Source organism: Melanerpes formicivorus, unplaced genomic scaffold (assembly GCF_026170545.1).
Source record: "Melanerpes formicivorus ecotype bairdi unplaced genomic scaffold, bMelFor1.0.p_v2 SCAF_24, whole genome shotgun sequence".
Lineage (NCBI taxonomy): Eukaryota > Metazoa > Chordata > Aves > Piciformes > Picidae > Melanerpes > Melanerpes formicivorus.
This window is the reverse complement of record NW_027142376.1, coordinates 656718-674754: the sequence shown is the minus strand read 5'-3', so window position 1 is coordinate 674754 and position 18037 is coordinate 656718. Positions and strand designations below refer to the sequence as shown.

The 18037-nt window shown below is 43.1% G+C and overlaps 1 long non-coding RNA gene across 2 annotated transcripts; it reads left to right on the top strand.

Moving 5' to 3' along the window:
* The first annotated feature begins 7512 nt into the window (after positions 1 to 7512).
* LOC137448411 (uncharacterized) lies at positions 7513 to 10771 on the top strand. 2 transcript variants are annotated; one of them, XR_010989070.1, is made up of 3 exons: positions 7513 to 7679; positions 7921 to 8042; positions 10567 to 10771. It is a non-coding gene; the product is annotated as an uncharacterized lncRNA (long non-coding RNA). The 2 variants fall into 2 exon arrangements; XR_010989071.1 differs by lacking the exon at positions 10567 to 10771 and adding an exon at positions 9206 to 9272.
* The last annotated feature ends 7266 nt before the right edge of the window (positions 10772 to 18037 follow it).

Genomic DNA, 18037 nt, shown 5'->3' with positions numbered 1-18037 from the left:
ATCACAGAAGCTCTTGTCTACATATACCAAAGGAAGGTAAGAATAATTTTCTCCCAGCCTGTACCACACTGGCTTTGCTACTCCCTGACACATATTGGGGCCCAGAATTTCAACCCCAGTGAAGTTCTGGAAACACAGGTACAACACCAGCCACTATAACTAAAATGGGGCAGTAGAAGACTGTAAAATATCAATATTTGATGTTGCTAAGTGTTTCCAGTTAGCAATGTGTTGTTTAAGTACCTTTTGCCTAAGCCCTTGGCTGCTACCTCCTTTCTTTTTTTAAGAATAAAAGATAATATTTTTGTCTAAATTGCTTTTTGTCCTTTTATTTTGTTTGTTTGCAAGGTGCTTCAGTTCATTGTGTCTGACCTTCTCCAGCTACTCAACAAATCCCTTTAACTTTCACAGTCTGACCTTTATTACTGTCAGTTGCATGCTTGTTACTGCTGACTGCACCATCCAAACGTCTCCCAGGAAAGCCAAATATCAAATCAAATTCTGAAGCACAAACACAGAAGATATGCTTTAGCTTGCACTGGATGAATCTCTGTTGCACTCTTAAAGGGTGGAACACATTAGTTCTCTCACCACCCTTCAGTTTTTCTGCACCAAAATAAATAGATAGAAACCATTTATCACTGGCTACATCTGTCATATTGTTTCTTCATGTCAAAGCAGCTCTTGCATGAAAAACTTGATGTGTTCTGTCATGAAATAAGTCGATATTCATCCCCTGTAAGAGAGAAGGAAAGATGGGAAAGGCTGCTATTGATTGTTGCCCTTCATGGGGACAAGCATGGCGTTCTGCCTGAGCCAAAACACTTGGGCTTTATTTATTTATCAATTTATTTATGTAGGATGCATTTCTATTATCCTCTCTAATATTTGACTGCAAAGAAGCCTTATGTTGACACAGACACGAAGTACTTGAGCAAAAATGGAATGTGAATGGATGCAAGAAGACACAAATCAAGAGACATCCCTTAGATTCTTTCTAACTCTTCAGACCAAAATGATTTTCACACCCCTTGGGAGTTCAAGTGCTGCCTGTATTACATACTAGGCAATTTTACAGTCTGGAGGGTAATTTGGATTTATGCAGCCTGCTGAAATCTCTGCAAGTGGGTGTCACCCCTACATTTAAACTGCACAAACACTCAGAGGTTCTTACCCCTTAAATAGGGGCAGACTCTGCTGTGTTTGTTCCCCTAGAGCCTGTGCTCTCTCTGCAGCAAGAAATAAGCTGTTAGATGCATGCAGAGGTTGGGTTTTGAGAGCATGAGCTGGGAAAACACGGTATCTGTTACCCAAGCAAGTACAGGTATTTCAGATTCATATAGAATATAGAATATAGAGGATCACAGACTTACTAAGGTTGGAAAAGATCTTCAAGATCATCATGTCCAACAGTAATACAACCAACACAATAAGCTAAGCTATATCCTAAGTTATATCCTCAAACACCACATCTACACACTAAGCTATATCCTGAAACACCACATTTACACACTTCTTGAACACCTCCAGGGATGTCATTTACAACACTGTGGGAACTTCAGAAATCATAAAAGAATCATAGAACCATTTCAGTTGGAAAAGATCTTTGAGATCATGGAGTCCAATGATTCCCTAACTCCACCAAGGCTGGGATGAAAACATGTCACTCACCACCACATCTCTGCCTCTTTTAAACACCTCCAGAGATGAGGATTTAACCAACTCCCTGGGGAGCCTATTCTAGTATTTGAGAACCCTTTCAGGGAAGAACTTTCTTCTAATATCCAAGAATGAAGATGGTGTTTTCTAGTTAGGAGCAGTATTTGTATTATTTAAATTTCTGACTCCCTAATAGGCACATCTGAATTTTTTAGTGCAGCTACATGCAAGCCTATGCATGTTAACATTGGGAGCATTTCTTCCTGAAATATTGCATTAATCCACTGAAAAGCATTTGAGAGCAAAGAGATAGGGAAGAAATAATTTTCCAGCAAATTAAAGTGCAAGTAATAAGAAATATTGATCTGAAACCATACACCCATGAGCATCTTATTTCCAAAAGCTTCCTGAACTGGACAGCACATCCTTTCACATAAAGCAGTACAATCTTCTATATGCTACCTGGTCTCATTAGCTCCAGCCTGGTTTATTATTAAGGATTTCTTACAGATGCAGCAGTAGCTGGGAAGGCATAATAGAGTGGTATATCTGGTAGATTTTTCCTTCATATTAATCTCTTTTATGTCTGAATTAAAGCCAGAGGCTATGGAAGTTAATTCTATGCTGGCAATGCTAGAACTAAAATAACCTGTGAAAACTGCAACCTTGACAAAGAGAATTAATCACTGCTTGCATGTATGGGCTTGTGAAACCAAGCAAAGGTTTACCTCAGTAGGAAATGCATTTTTCTTCTGCTGACTGAGGGACCTGAATCTACGTGCTCACTCATCATCTTGGCACCATGAAATAGAGATTAAAAAAAAATAAAATAAACCTCTTTACCAACTTTCCATAAGAAGTTGGACTTGCCAGGCCTTTTGAAATACAAAGTTGAAAGATTTATTCGTGGAGGATTAAGTGAAGAAAGGGAATTGCATAAATCCAGGCTGTTGCTGAACCACTGCACAGAAAGAGAAACCTGGCAGTAAGGCTGGTATTGTAGTTACCTCCAACACGCAGCTACAGTCCTGCCCCAAGCTGCACCATTAAATTCAACACAGAGACAGTACAGAGTCAGGGAAGATTGCTGGTGGTCCACAGTATATCCTGGAGCTGGTTACTAAAACTCTCTGAACCTAGGTCAGGGTTCTCATTTCTCTAGCATGCAGGATCCTCCATGAAAGCCATGGTCCACATCATGAAGCCCTCTTGGTAAGCAATCATCTGAGTAACAAGAAGGACGCTCAGTGTTGTCTGCAAGATTCCAACAGGGGACCCAGATCCTTCTGCTACAACATCAGCACTCTGAGCTGGGTTAAGAACTGGCTGGAGGGCTGAGCCCAGAGAGTGGTGGTGAATGGTGCCACATCCAGCTGGCAGCCAGTCACTAGTGGTGTGCCCCAAGGATCAGTGCTGGGCCCCATGCTCTTTAACATCTTTATTGATGATCTGGATGAAGGCATTGAGTCCTTCATCAGTAAATTTGCTGACGACACCAAGCTGGGGGCAGGGGTTGATCTGCTGGAGGGTAGAGAGGCTCTGCAGAAGGACCTCGACAGGCTGGACAGATGGGCAGAGTCCAATGGCATGAGATTTAACACATCCAAGTGCCGGGTTCTGCACATTGGCCACAACAACCCCATGCAGTACTACAGGCTGGGGTCAGAGTGGCTGGAGAGCAGCCAGGCAGAGAGGGACCTGGGGGTACTGGTTGATGGTAGGCTGAACATGAGCCTGCAGTGTGCCCAGGCAGCCAAGAGGGCCAATGGCATCCTGGCCTGCATCAGGAACAGTGTGGCCAGCAGGAGCAGGGAGGTCATTCTGCCCCTGTACACTGCATTGGTTAGGCCACACCTTGAGTACTGTGTCCAGTTCTGGACCCTCAGTTTAGGAAGGATGTTGACTTGCTGGAACGAGTCCAGAGAAGGGCAACGAAGTTGGTGAGGCGTTTGGAACACAAGCCCTATGAGGAAAGACTGAGGGAGCTGGGGTTGCTCAGCCTGGAAAAGAGGAGACTCAGGGGTGACCTTATCACTCTCTACAACTACCTGAAGGGAGGTTGTGGACAGGCGGATGTTGGTCTCTTCTCCCAGGCAGCCAGTACCAGAACAAGAGGACACAGTCTCAGACTGCGCCAGGGGAGGTTCAGGTTGGATGTTAGGAAGAAGTTCTATACAGAAAGAGTGATTGTGCTATGGAATGGGCTGCCCGGGGAGGTGGTGGAGTTGCCATCATTGGAGGTGTTCAGGAGGAGACTTGATGGGGTGCTTGGTGCCATGGGTTAGCTGTTTGGGTGGGTTGGATTGGTTGATGGGTTGGACACGATGATCTTGAAGGTCTCTTCCAACCTGGTTTGGTTTGTTCTAATCTAAAAAAAAAAAAACTACTCTTCCATTTCCTAGGCATGTGCATGCACTGAACAGTTTAGGCTGTGGGATGAAATCAGACTGCTGTGCAGCTGACAGAAGCCATGGGTCAAAGGAGGCTGAGCAAAGAAGGAGTCTGATGCTAGCCTGGCAGTGACAGCATTTAGCTGGAGCAAAGTCCTCAGGAGTTTCATCTGAGATACAATTCCTCATACAGGTATAAATGTTCAATTTGTTTTATCCTTGCAGAACAGTTCCAGGCAGCAGGCACCACACTGCTTTGCACCTATGGTCATTTCTTAGTGCTCTTTCTCAAGCCTGCTTTTTTATCCCCCTCTGTATGTTGGCCGAAAGCAACCTGGAAGTTAGGGTTCTCTCTCAGGATCCATGGGGTGCAGGGCTAAATCTATTTGCCTTGAGATAGGAAGTGATGTGTATGCTTAGGTAAATGCTCAAAAACTATTATACAAAACATAGGAAACAGAGCTCCCAGCTCATTTTGAAGGCAAACAGAAGTGGTTGCCAGGCTTTGTTCTCAGCTACTTTCTGCCTGCAAACATATTACATGTATCCATAGACTTCAACATCAGACCAGACCTCCAAAGTGTTGTTGTGCTACATAAAGTGCTAAGCAGGCAGATGGTGAGTTCTTCAGAGTGAGGATTGCCTCTTGCTCTGTATTTGGGCTGAATCCATGTAAAGACATTTAAATAACCTCAAGGATCTGGATCTAAGCGCCTGTTCAATATCACAGAAGCATTCTCCAGGGAAGGAAGGAACCAAGCAGAGGAATTTAGAGTCTTTAGTCAATTATTAATTTGTAAGAACATCTACTCCTAAGAGCAGTGATCTCATTTTACACCCAAATTCATATCTTTAATAATTTACTTTGGACTAAAGAACCCTAAATTATTAAGACAAGACCCACATTTAATTCTCTGTGTATCTATGGAGAGATGCTTATTTTCACTATGCTCACTGTTATTTCCACTTGTTTTTCTTTAGTAATGCAATAAGTTAAGTAGTTTATATAACCTTGACCTTTACCCCTATTTTTCCATTCAAATGCTGCCAAACATTCCCCATACTCAAAAAGCAAGCAAAGACATACTTAATAAATAAATAAATAGGATTACGAGATGAATATAGAGTCTGCACAAGAAATTGCATTTCAATGACAACACTTCACATGTTTCCCCTCCAGTCACTAGAGATAGTGTAAAAAATATTTTTGTTGTTATCCCTGCAGCCACAGAGCATTGATAAGCAAGCCCTAGGTACACATCCCTCCACTCACAAGGCAGGAAGTTCAGCAGAGGGGGGTTACTCATCCACCCAGGGCTGTCTGCCTTTTCCACAGTCCCTGCTGTGGACAGCTTCATTTCTGGACAAGTGACTGTGGTGTGAGTCACAGATGAAGCACTGCCAGCTTGTGAGTGGCCACTAAATGTGCGGGATGAGTTACAGTGTGGGCAATGAGATCAAAGCAAAGATGGAAAGGGGCTGAAATGAAGGGACGTACCTCCCAGACTGAACTGAGTGGACAATCATATGAAGCAACAAAAGTTCCCAAGGTCTTTGTCAGACATCAATAAATTCCTTTGCAACTCAGAGTAAGTCATAGAAATCACAGGAAAACTGCAAAGTGGTAGAGGGTCTTCTAATGTGGTCCCCTGACACAGAGGCCAGTCAAAGAACTGTGGAGTTTGAAAGAGACCTTTGAGATCATCAAGTCCAACTGCTCACCTCGAGCGTGCAATTCCACTACTACCACTAAGCCACATCCCTGAGCACCACATCCACGCATCTTTTAAATTCCTCCAGGGATGGTGACTCCACCACCTTCCTGGGCAGCCTGTTCCAATGCCTGAGAACTCTGTCCATGAACCTGAACCTCCCTTGACACAACCCAAGCCAGCTTCCTCTTCTCCTGTCACTTGTTGCATGTGAGAAAAGACCGACCCCACCTCAAATGATGCCACATCATTCAGAGAAAGACACACCAAAATCTCTTCTCATATTCTTATAAGAACATCTACATTTGATAAAAACCCAACATCCAAATAACCAAAACCCCAAACCATAAAAAACAAATCAACCAACCAAAACCCAACAAAATAAAATAATAGTAATAAAATCCAACACAAAACCAACCAACCAAAAAAACAACAACAAAACCCCCCACCCAACACAAACCCTACAACAAAACCAGTTTGTTTTTTGATCTCCCAGTACTGGCAGCAGCCTCATGCCACAAGGAATGGGAGCCTATACCCTTATTATAACTAAGGAGTAAAATGATGGGTACTCCCCTTATCCATATAAATACCCAACCCTCTTCTGATTCCCACTCCAGTCTCTGCTTGGCTTCAGGCTCAGGGCTTCCACTCTTTAGCTGAGCTCCATGCTACAGTTCACCTGTATCATGCCCCACCAGGCAGATTTGCTATGGGACGGGCATGTTGTGGCCATGATGAGGCAACACCAAGGCTCTGCACATGCCAAAATGCAGAGATGATACATGACCACATCTCTTTCTGGAACTACACATTGGGTTTTGCTGAGTGTTGAAAAGCTTCATTATATTCTCTAGAGCCTGTTTGCACTCTTCTCTGTAACTTAAGAACCAGACTCACAATAGGCCTCCTAAAAATTAGACACTTGATGTGACAAGTCAATCAAATAGCAAGAGTTTATGTGAAGGATTACTAAGGAGGGCTCATAAGGACCACAAAAAGCTTCTCAAATTTATTTGGAGAGGGTGCTTTTCTGTATCTACATTGTCTTTACCTTTCTAGAATCATAGAATAGTGGGAAGGGACCTCTGGAGATCATTGAGATCCTGCAATGGAGCCATTGCTTTTTAATGCAACAATTTAACATTTGGAAGTATTTTCCTACTTATTCACTGTAGGCTGATAGAGCAGAATGAGTCCAGTGCCTGAGACTCAGGGCTCACAGGGTGCCCACTTCATGACAGATTCACTCACTCTGGGTTTTAAGTAAATCACTGTATTCTCTATTTCCCTTCAATGCATCACCATAATAAAGTGTCTAGTTGACAGGGGTGTTACAAAGACACGTTCTTTAGATCAAAGTGACAGCTCCAGTCTTGTAAATCTCTCAGATACTTTAAGGGTAGAGAGGAAAAAGAACCAGTAATCAGCATTGCAAAGAAACCCTTGACCAGTCACATGCTGGTGAGGTGAGTTGCTTACTGGATATTCAGAAGAAGTTGCAAGGAAAAAGTCCTGATCCAGCTGAAATGTGGCTGAAATGTGAGCTCTCTAGGATTAGGATTTGCTTTTCTGTATTTCAAATAAAAGCAGCACAGTCTGAAGCAGATTTTGCAATCTTGTCCTGGGGACAGAGTTGGTAGCTTGCAGGTGTAGAATGAATCTGTCCAGCCCCAAGTGATCTTACACCATCATGTAAGATTATAAAACTCGTTTGCCTTTCCACTCCAAAGCATGGGGTTATACAAGAGCCCTTCCCCCACTGCCAAGGCATTGCACAGCCCTGCCTGCAGTCAGGTGCTGGAATCATCTTTCTGCTACATGTCCAGGCTTTTCCTTTCTGATGTGGACTAGTTTGATGCCCACAAACGAGCCTGCAAGCAAATCATTGCTGTCTTTGAGTTCTTGTTTTGCAGAGGTATGGAAACCAGTCTGCTTTGTCCAAAAGGCTGGATGCTGCTGCCTGGGGACTCTGCTTGCCCTTTGGAAAAGTATGGTGCTGGCTATGATATTAAACTGTTGGGGGAAGCATACCAGTAAAAACCATGCAGGGCTGATGAGCTTGATTAGAGTCTGTTTCTTTTAGCATCTTGATCATCTTTTAACCCACAGGGAACAGATTATGTTGGTTTTTTTTTCTTTTCTTTTTTTTCTTTTAGGTAAACAAAGCTTTATGACACTTGGGAGAAATCAAGAGCTTCAGCAACAACCACAGAAAGTTAACTCTCCAAATTGCAGAGCACAGTGAGGAAGTGCACTCCAGGACACTATCTCCAAACAGGTCAGCTAGTTAATTTGGTTTTCATTAAAGGAGCATGGGGTCCAGCCTTCTCAAATTTCTATTAACCATTCATATATATATATCTCCACACTCTCTCTCCCCTAAATATCCCAGCTGTATAGCCTCATGATATCCCTTTAGATACCTCATAGCACCAAGACCTTCCTTGGATCAGCTATATCACCACCAAAACAAGGAGCTGTGCAATGCTTTTCTAGGTGTAGCAGCACTACCTGCTTAGCTCCATGCTTGCAGAGCTAATGCCTTTCCCACGGAATGAAGAGTGTGGAATGGAGTAATCTCCCTCCTTCAGAATGGTCAAAGCTGGGAAGCCATCAACTGCAGTGATGTGCAAAAGTTATTGCTGCACATAACAGGCTGCTAACTAAAGATGTGGGGTTTATCACTGAAACAACTCCACTGATGCTGGGAGAAGTCAGGTTCATACGGACAATCTCTCTATTAATGGGCAAAGAGTCCTAGAAAGAAAACAAAGGGGGAAGGGAAGCCTTACTGCACAGAACGTGAAAGCAGTGTAGAAAGCATGCATGTCTCCAGCCTTGAAGGGGGGAGTGGGACACCTCTACCCTATTCCAAGGCAGAATCAATATCTGGGCCCATCTTCTTGAAACCGCAAGGCATTGAGGTTATCAGAATGCTGTCATTTTTTGCAGCTTTTTTTTTTCAGGAGTGCATGGACTTTTGACATTTCTGTGCTGAGAGATACGGTTTAGCACCAGACTTGGTAGTGTTGGGTTAATAATTGGACTCAATAATCTTAAAGGTCTTTTCCAACCCAAACAGTTCTATGATTCTGAAAGCCTCAGCTCCAGGAAGCCATCTGGGAAGAGTTTCAAGTCCTGTAGCTATATGGATTAAAAATTGGAGGGGGGGTGGAAAATCAGATCCCTAAGGTTCAAAATCAGTAGGGCAAAAAGATCCAATTCCAGAACTAAACCTGACTTCATTTTTCTTAACAACTGAGAGCAATAAACACTGATGACAAAAAATTACAGCTACAATCAAGAACTGTGTGATACTCTTTGAGAAGACAAAGGTATTAACGCAGCTGCCCTGGCACATTTTCCAGCTTTCCTCCTCCCAGCCCCCAGCATTTAAATGCCTTCCATTAAAAACAGGCTTTGTCTCCCTTCTGCCAACAGAGATTGGAAGCTGACTTGGCAGAGCACAGCACCCACCACACTCTCCCTTTTGGCTGTAGGTGAAGAGACCTCTTTAGACACAGAGACAGGTTCTCCATTCCCTTGCTTCTCGATGGGTTTAAGTGACTCTGTTCTGCCTGCTGAAAGAGCAGATACTGGCACAGGGCTGTGAAATGCTCTGCAACTCTTCAACATGAAAGATGCTGCTAAAGAAGAGGTATAATTATTAACCTATGAGCTAGAAGAGACTGTCTGAGAACTTGGATGCAAACCTAAAACTTGCAAGCAAGATCAAACTAGTCAGGAGGGGGACAATAAAAATGTATTTGACAGGGCAGAGAGGCAGCAGCAGTCTTGTTAGTGCATGCTGGTAAATGTACCCATTTCCCTCATTTTCCACCTGAAAATTAAGTGTATTATGAGGCACATAATTCCTTTGTCACACTTGACAAAAACGTCTGGAGCCAGACTCTACTAAACGATACCCAGCATCTCCCAGCTTGTGCCTCTAGGTATCCTGTTAAGATTGGTCTGGCGTTTATGGGTTGAGGCTGGCTGCGGTGTGAAGGGCATGTTCCTGCATATCTGAGGAACAACTGATAAACAATGGGAACAGAGGGAGCCTTTGTGGATGGAGACGATTTGTTATTTATCAGACACATTTATCTCCTACAACAGGGCTCTGTCATTCGCCCTCAGGGCTCAGAAACAGCAGTTGGGCGCCCCAAGGCTGGACTGGTCCTTCTCCAAAGCTTCTGTCTTGCACATGAGTTTCCCCATCTCCCTCCTGCATTTCAGCAACACCTCAAAGGTCCAAGCAGGATCAGCATTAGCCTGCACCTCTCACAACTTGAAGTGCATTCCCTGGCTTGACAGCCAAAAACCAAGTGAACAGTGGGAGGTGTCCCTGTCTATGACAAGGGGGTTAGAACAAGATGATCTTTAGGATCCCTTCCAACTTGGGTCATTCTATCATTCCTTCACTGTCATTAACTTGCCTTCCAGTTCTCCACCATCCCTCAAGCTCTGGGCAGCGGAGCAGTGGACTTTCCCATGTCTACCCATCCTGGTTGCATTCATGCTCCTCCTCTCCCTAGTTTCTGCTCCTTGACTGCTCATTGTCCTGCTGTTACTCTGCTGTGGAAATGTGGCCACACCAGTGGAAAACCACAGGCTCTACGTGAATGACAACTGGTCTAGCCTCCTCACCACGACTCACAGGGCAGGAGGCACAGGGCTGGCTGCATGGGACAATGAAACAAAAAAAGGCTGTTTAAAAAGCCCCTGCCTTGTCATTTTTTCATTATGTTTTGTTAAGCTTAATCTCTGGCATTCAAAAGAAATGTTTCGTCCCCCATCAGGCTGATGTTCACTTGTGTCTGAAGGACCTGCAGCAGGATACCTTGGTGGAGTGTAATCAGCACCAGCACCACCTCTCCTGAGAAATGCCATGACCGATTCAGACTAATATTGAGTAAAGGGATTTGAAAAATCAACCAAAAAGGAGTGTGTATTTTGAATCAGAGCATAAATAAACATTGGAACAGGAGAATTTCCTGTAATTTAAGCTGCTCTAGTAATATGACCACCTGGCTACACTTTCTAAAGTAGCTGCATGGGTGAGTCAGAAGAAAAAAAAAAAGATAGAAGAGAAAAGAAGAAGAAAAAAAGAAGAGGAAAAAAAAAAAAAAAAAACAGGAAAAAGATAAGAAAAAAAGAAAAATGCAAGAAGAAAAAAGAGAAGAAGAAAACAGAGAAGGAAAAAAGAGGGAAAAAAAAAAGAAAGAGAGAAATAGAAAAGAAAGGAAGGGGGGGAAGAAAAAAAAAGATAAAATGTAAAACACAAATACGTTGTTAGGATTTTCAATCAAGGCAAAACTTTATGGGAATCTGACCTGTTTCATCCCCTAGCACTTATCCCATGCTACTTCCTAGCAACCGGGAACCAGACCCAGTTCTCTTGCAACAAGACTCTGATCTCAGATGAATTGTACTTTCAGCTCAGTCACTGGCCTCATTCACTATGCTGGGTGGCAAGTTATTCAACTGCTCTGTGCCTCAGTGTCATGGACTGCCCAACGATGGCACTTTTACCAACCTCCTTTGTACAAGCTCCTCATGATATCTCTACGAGATGGCTGACTTCAACATGAAGCAGCTGCAAGTGGCATGCTGAGGGTTACACGTGATGGTTGGGTGGTATTGTTACAGAAGGGCACTGTGGACCTCAGAGGTTAAACTATATCAGACCTGCCATTATAGGGAGAACAGGCAGTTGAGTGTGGCACCAGTGTAACTGAATCAGCAACAAGACCTCCCTTTCCAGCAGCAGAGATCTGCTCTTTCTGCTGCACCCGGGAGCAGGAATGTCTCCTACAGTTACACTGACAGAGAACAAATTAAATAGTAACCCTCACTGTTCCCTATAATTAATATTCTTTCCTCACACTGCCTCTGCCTCCTTTGATGACTTAAACACCAGCTGTAATGAGCCATCCTCTATGCTTAAGTTTCTTTCTTAGTCATAGCTTAAAAAAACTCAAACCCTTTAGTTTGTTCCATGACTTCCAACCATATTCTCCCCTTTTCCACAAAGTACAAACAAACCAGTCAGCAACCACGACCTGCTCCCTTTTGGATAGAAATCCTGCCTCTTGACACTGTTGCAACACACTGGAATGACTCTTTGTACTCACTCGTTGGATTCAAATCACATTTAACCGTGGCACGTAGGGGATCAGATCACCAAAGGTGAGGGTTTAGCAGTGTTTTCAGTTACCATCCACTGCAGCTAAACGATAGTCAACAGCATGGGCAGGGCATTCATCTTTTATCCTCACCAGAAATGATTCTTCCAGCAGGATGTCTTGGAATGAAGCCACTGATGTGTCCCTATCACCAAACAAAATAAAAGAAAATTCCTACCCACTGGATGAACTGCCTCAATGGGAGCCTCTGTCCATCTGCATGGTGCTGCCTCCCAGCACAAGCAGCTTTTATTTCAGGGAGGTTGCCAGGTATTGTGAAGCTGAGATTCCTGTTTGGACTTATTTGGAGTACAAGTCTCAGGACAACAGAGCAAAGGAAAAAAAAAAAAAAACACACACCAAAACCAAACCAACCAAACAAAAACAAAAGTAGCAAAAATAATTATTCTGAGGGGAAAGTATCAGCTGCCTCATCATTAGAGCATAGCCATGCACTTATTCTACTACTGTTTATTAATAAACAAGCAACCCATACTAAACAATTACTCTTTAAATTGCTTTTCTTCAGATAAAATAAAAGCTATTCAATTGCTCAAGGCAAGATTCTATTATTGTTAGGTCTTCTGCTGTAAGCTTTCCAAACCTCGTATTGGTTCTTACACCTTTTGAAAGTTGTGTCGTGGATACCGACTGCAAAATTAAATAAAAATCTTATAATAGCTATAATGTGAAAGAAGAATCCTAGCAGGAAATACCAAAGCACCCTTTTACGTGCATAATGGTTTAGAATGGATGTCAGGAAACATTCTGTTACTGAAAGCGGTCAGGTATTGAAACAGGCTGCCCAGGGAGGTGGTGGAGTCACCACCCAAGGAGGCGTTCAAAACCCATGTATAGACGACGGAGATTGGAGTCAATACAGATGACCAATATGATCGAGTATTGTTCCTTTATTGTTCAGTATTGCAGGCCTATAGTGTGAGTACAGCACAGTAAAGTAAAGCAAAGAAGAAGACGGGAAAGGAAAGGCAGAAGTGCGTAGCAAGGGAACTTCTACAACTTCTATAAACTCAGAGAGCCTTGCTGGCATAGCTTAATTGGTTCCCTATGAGTGACCACATATTGCACTATTACAGATTATTGGTCCAACTAGTAATGACACGGGAGGTTTGTTGATGCAGGTGCGTGTCCTGTTGTCCTAAGATAACTTTCTGTGTTTATAGCTACCAGTGTCCTGTTTTAGTTACATGCTGCAGGCACAGCACTGTTTTGCTACACTGCTAGCTGGCTCTGCACTTATGCTGAGCATGGCCTACCACCATGTCAGGCTCTGGGCCTGCACTGCCAGATTGCTTACACTGCTCCTCGCTGGCATTGCCACACCCATGGAGACATGGCATTTCACGACATGGTTTAATGACCATGGTGTTGTTGGGTCAATGGTTGGACTTGATGACCTTAGAGGTCTTTTCCAGCTGCAACAATTCTATGATTTTGAGAGCTGAAATTTCTTTTCCCTAAATTGTGCTCATATATAGAGACAAGGATTATCTCAGATTAATACCAAGGTGTATCACTCAAGGTGTTTCAAACCACATTCTGAAGTACTTCTGCAGCTCGGGGGTTGAGATAGAGAAATACACAATGATAGGGGTTGGAAGGGACCTCAGGAAATCACCTAGTCCAACCTCCCTGCCAGAGCAGGTTCACACAGAGCAATTTGACAGGATTGTGTCCAGGCAGGTTTTCTAAGTCTCCGGAGGAGACTCCATCACCAATCTGGGCAGCCTGTTCCAGTTCTCCACCACCCTTAATGTAAAGAAGTTTGTCCTCATGTTTAGCTGGAACTGCCTGTGTTCAAGTTTCTGCCTGTCACTTCTTGTCTTGTCAGTGGGTACCACTGAGGAAAAAAACCTACCAAAAAACCAACTGGCCTCATCCTTCTGGCACCCACCCTTTAAGTATTTGTAATCATTGGTAAGTTTCCCCCTCAGTCTTCTCTTCTCCAGGTTAAAAATGCCCCAAGTCCCTCAGCCTTTCCTCATAAGAGAGATGTCCCAGTCCCCCAGTCATCCTCGTAGCCCTCTGCTGTACTCTCTCAAGCAGTTCCCTAAACTGGGCTCTAAGCCAGGGTTTTAGAATGTCTTTCCAATGGTATTCTCCTAAGAAAACACGTCTTTCTCAAAGCAAAATAGCTCTCTGGAAGAATTTAGTGGAGAAAACCACAGCCCATTTCTACCTCAGTGAAGGCAGACACTACCAGCTGTCCATCTTCAGCAGGGGAGTTCTCCAAAGCTGCACTTCAATAAAAAACAGCTTGGGATTTATCTCTGCTGAGTCTGTGTATTGAGGTGGCCACTCTCAGTTTGTTATATCAAAGCGGTCTTGTAGCACACCCATGGCTGAGAAAGCCACCTCAGATCCTGCCAACATGGTGCTCCTCACAAGAATTTCAGTCCTGTGAGACAGCAAAAAAGAAGCTCGAGTTGTGCCTGTGTCCTTCACATTGAAGGTAAATGGAAAGTGATGTGCAGCCAACCACAGGACTTCTGTCCTGCCAGAGAGATGCACACACAGCAGTGAGCTGGACTTGAGAAAACTCTGCATCTAGATGCACACAAACCTGTGTGAACAGCAGAGAAAGCAGGGAGAGATGTTACTCAGGAACTTAATGCCATTAGAAGGATGGGGTGCAACATATCCCATTTGCCCTCACAGGACCTGGCCATCAGATATTAAAAATCACTGCTCTGTACACAAGTAAAAAGCTATTCCTGGAATTAGCAAGTCCTTCAGATATGCATTCAGGATTCAGGTAGTAGGTTCATCCTGCCAGTTCTTTACAGTTCAACAAGTCTTAATTAATTTCTATTTGTTTGGTAAATGACCCTCAATAAAATGGGCTATAAATAAGATGAACAAGTACAGCTGAGGAAACTGCTAATCCCATCCCATCTAATAAAAGCACCACAGCAAATTTCTCAAAGCAAAGCAAGCCTAGAACAGCCTGTCCATTTTGTGCAGGACCCTTAGCATGGTGGTGGTGGCAGGGGGGTGTCTAATAAACATGCTAGGAAAATATGCTAAAATACCTTAATTTGTGAACTGCTCACTTGCCCAATGTGAGCACAGTAAAAAGAGGGAGCAAAGACACAGAGGCTGTTTTTTATGAGCATTTAAAGAAGCAAGAAAATGTGCAGGCTTTGAATGCTTACTCTCCTGCAGGCTGGCACAGGATCCGTGGTCACAGCTCACAGAAATTACTGCAGGACTTGTCGTCTACCATTGTCTCAGAGACATATTCTCTGCCAGCATTGCTTGGAAAGATGCAGATATAGCTGGTGGTACTGAACTCAGAGAGTCACATAGAATGGTGGGGGTGGGAAAAGACCTAGTTCAACTGCTGTGCTAGAGCAGGGTCACCTGGAGTAAATCACACAGGAACAAGTCCAGGCAGGATTGAAATGGCTTCAGGGATGGAGACTCCACAACCTCTCTGGGCAATGTGGTCCAGGGCTCCAGCACCCTCACAGCAAAGTTATTCCTTATTCTTACATGGAACCTCCCATGTTCCAGGGTATGCCTGTTGCCCTCTCCTGTCACTGGACACCACTGAGAAGAGGCTGGCTCCATCCCCCTGACCCCTGCCCTTTAGATAATGATCACCATTAGATATTGATCAGATCCCCTCTCAGGCTGCTCTTCTCCAGGCTAAATAGCCCCAGGTCTCTCAGCTTCTCCTCCTCAGAGAAATGCTCCAGTCTCTTTAGCAGTTTTGTGATTCTTTACTGGACTCTCTCCAGTAGAGACAACAAAAAACAACCAAAGCAATTCCATGATTCCATGAAAAAGAAAAAACAAAAGCAATTAAGCTTCTTGGTAAAGATGACCACAGTTGCTTGATTGTTTTTTAATATTAAGAATTAGTATCTTGCTCTCTTGATATAGAGATGGAAACACAGAAACCTAGTTTGACTGAAGTCTAGATCTTTAAATGTTTATAAGTAGCCAGCAGCATGAATTAGTACTGCTTAGTCACCCTCTGAAGTGAAGAAAGAAAAAACAAATGACAAAACCCTACACCAGCACCTCACTTGCCCCCCTCAACCCATGCCAACACATTAACCTTTGACAGAAGCTCAGTCTAGAGATCAAAACAGCTCTTGGTTCTGGAAGCCTTAACACTCGTATGCTATATATAGAAAGTATATATTAATAAAGCAAGAAAAGTATTCACATGATTTATATATTAATATACTATATTAAATTATTTATAAAATTATATATAAACTCATTAGCATTGCTGTCACTTCAGGCAACGTACCATATATATATATATATACATACATAAAAACATTAATATCATGGCTATATGTATTCATATATTCAACAACAAACAGTTTTGCCTGGGGAATTTCACAAGGTGCAATTTGGTCTTGTAGAGACCTTATTGCTCTCTACAACCACCTAAAAGGAAGCTGTAGTGAGGTGAATGTTGGTCTCTTCTCCCTAGAATCAACTGATAGAATAAGAGGAAATGGTTGCACCATGTTCAGGCTGGACACTAGGAAAGATTTTTTCACTGGAAGAGTGGTCAGGTATTGGTACAGGCTGCCCAGGGAGGTGGTGGAACCACCATCCCTGGAGGTGCTCAAAAAATAGACGTGACGCTTTGGGAAATGGTTTAGTGGGCATGGTGGTGGGGTTGATGGTTGGACTTGATGATCTTGGAGGTCTTTTCCAACTTTAGGGATTCTATAGTTCTATGATGTTCACTAGACTGAGCTTTTCCAAATGCCTGGGACTGGCCAGGGAGCATGTAGTCATCTGTACATCCTGAGATCCACTCCAGCAGCACTCAGAGGCCAATGTCCATGTTATTGGGAACTGATAGATGCAGCTAGCTCCTGGTTTGTCTGAAGCCCATGACTGAATGTCTTTAGGAAAGGTTGCTGTGATTGTTGCCTGTTATCAGACAGATAAGAGTAGCACTTCTGGAAAGCTCCCTAGTTTTTTTTTCCCAGTGGTCCCTTTCTCATTTCAGCTTGTATTTTGTTTTCATGTTTCCAGAAAGTTAGGAGTCTTCTTGCTGGTAGTTGACAAGTACTGGTAGAAAACTGCAATATTGGTAGGGTGAAAAAAAAGAATTAAAAAAATTAGGGTAGCCTTTCTGGGTCTATCCAAAACAATTTCAGAAGGCACAACAGATATTTTGAACAGGAAAAAAAAAAAATTAAAATTCCAGACTATGGTAAATGCTTACAGGAAAATTGAACTTCTTGTTCTTGTTTTAATAATCCTCACAGGGCCAATAGAAGGGGAAAGAGTTATATAAACCCCTCAACCTTTTTGTTGTCATACGGGGAGGGGAGGGAGTATTACATTTTTATCTTTAAGGGTCAGAAGGGAAGGGGTTTGTCCTCATGCCAAGAAGCTAATGAGGCCCATGGGAACACAACTTTCAGTGATATTTACTTTGGAGTCACTCTTCATTTCCTGATCTTAGCAAGATCTGAAAAGGAAAACATTGCTGACCAACAGCACTTCACCTTCACTCAGAGACAATATGTGTGCTAGTGCACATTAGAGTGTGACGTAGGACATAGCAAAACCACACCTTCATGTATACATAAAGGTATTTTCTTACAGCATCTTACAAGTAACTTTGTTTTTCAGGGAATGCCAAACAGCTACAGGATGGACAGGCTTCTGCTAAATCTCCCTAAATCTCTTTGGCTATTTTTGCAGTTCACACTGGTTGCACACAACTGAGGGTAAAGAAATAAGTAGTTTGCTGAGGGTTTGGTGTTTTCCTTTTCAGAAGGCAACTGAGCAGTATTTCTGTGTTTAAAGTACTAGCAGTAGGCTGAGCACTGCTTCCACTGAGATAAGAAGAGCCTGAAGTCCAATTTCTGTAAGGGGAGTGAAAACAACTAATAAAGAAATGACAAAACTCAGTAAATAATGATTGAGAAGAGTGACCCTCTTATAGAATCAGAGAACTGGTTTAGTTGGAAAAGACCCTTAAGATCATCGAGTCCAACTGCTGGCTCAAAACAACCATATCCTGAAGTGCCATGTCTATATGTGTTGGAACACTTCCAGGAATGCCAACTTCACCACC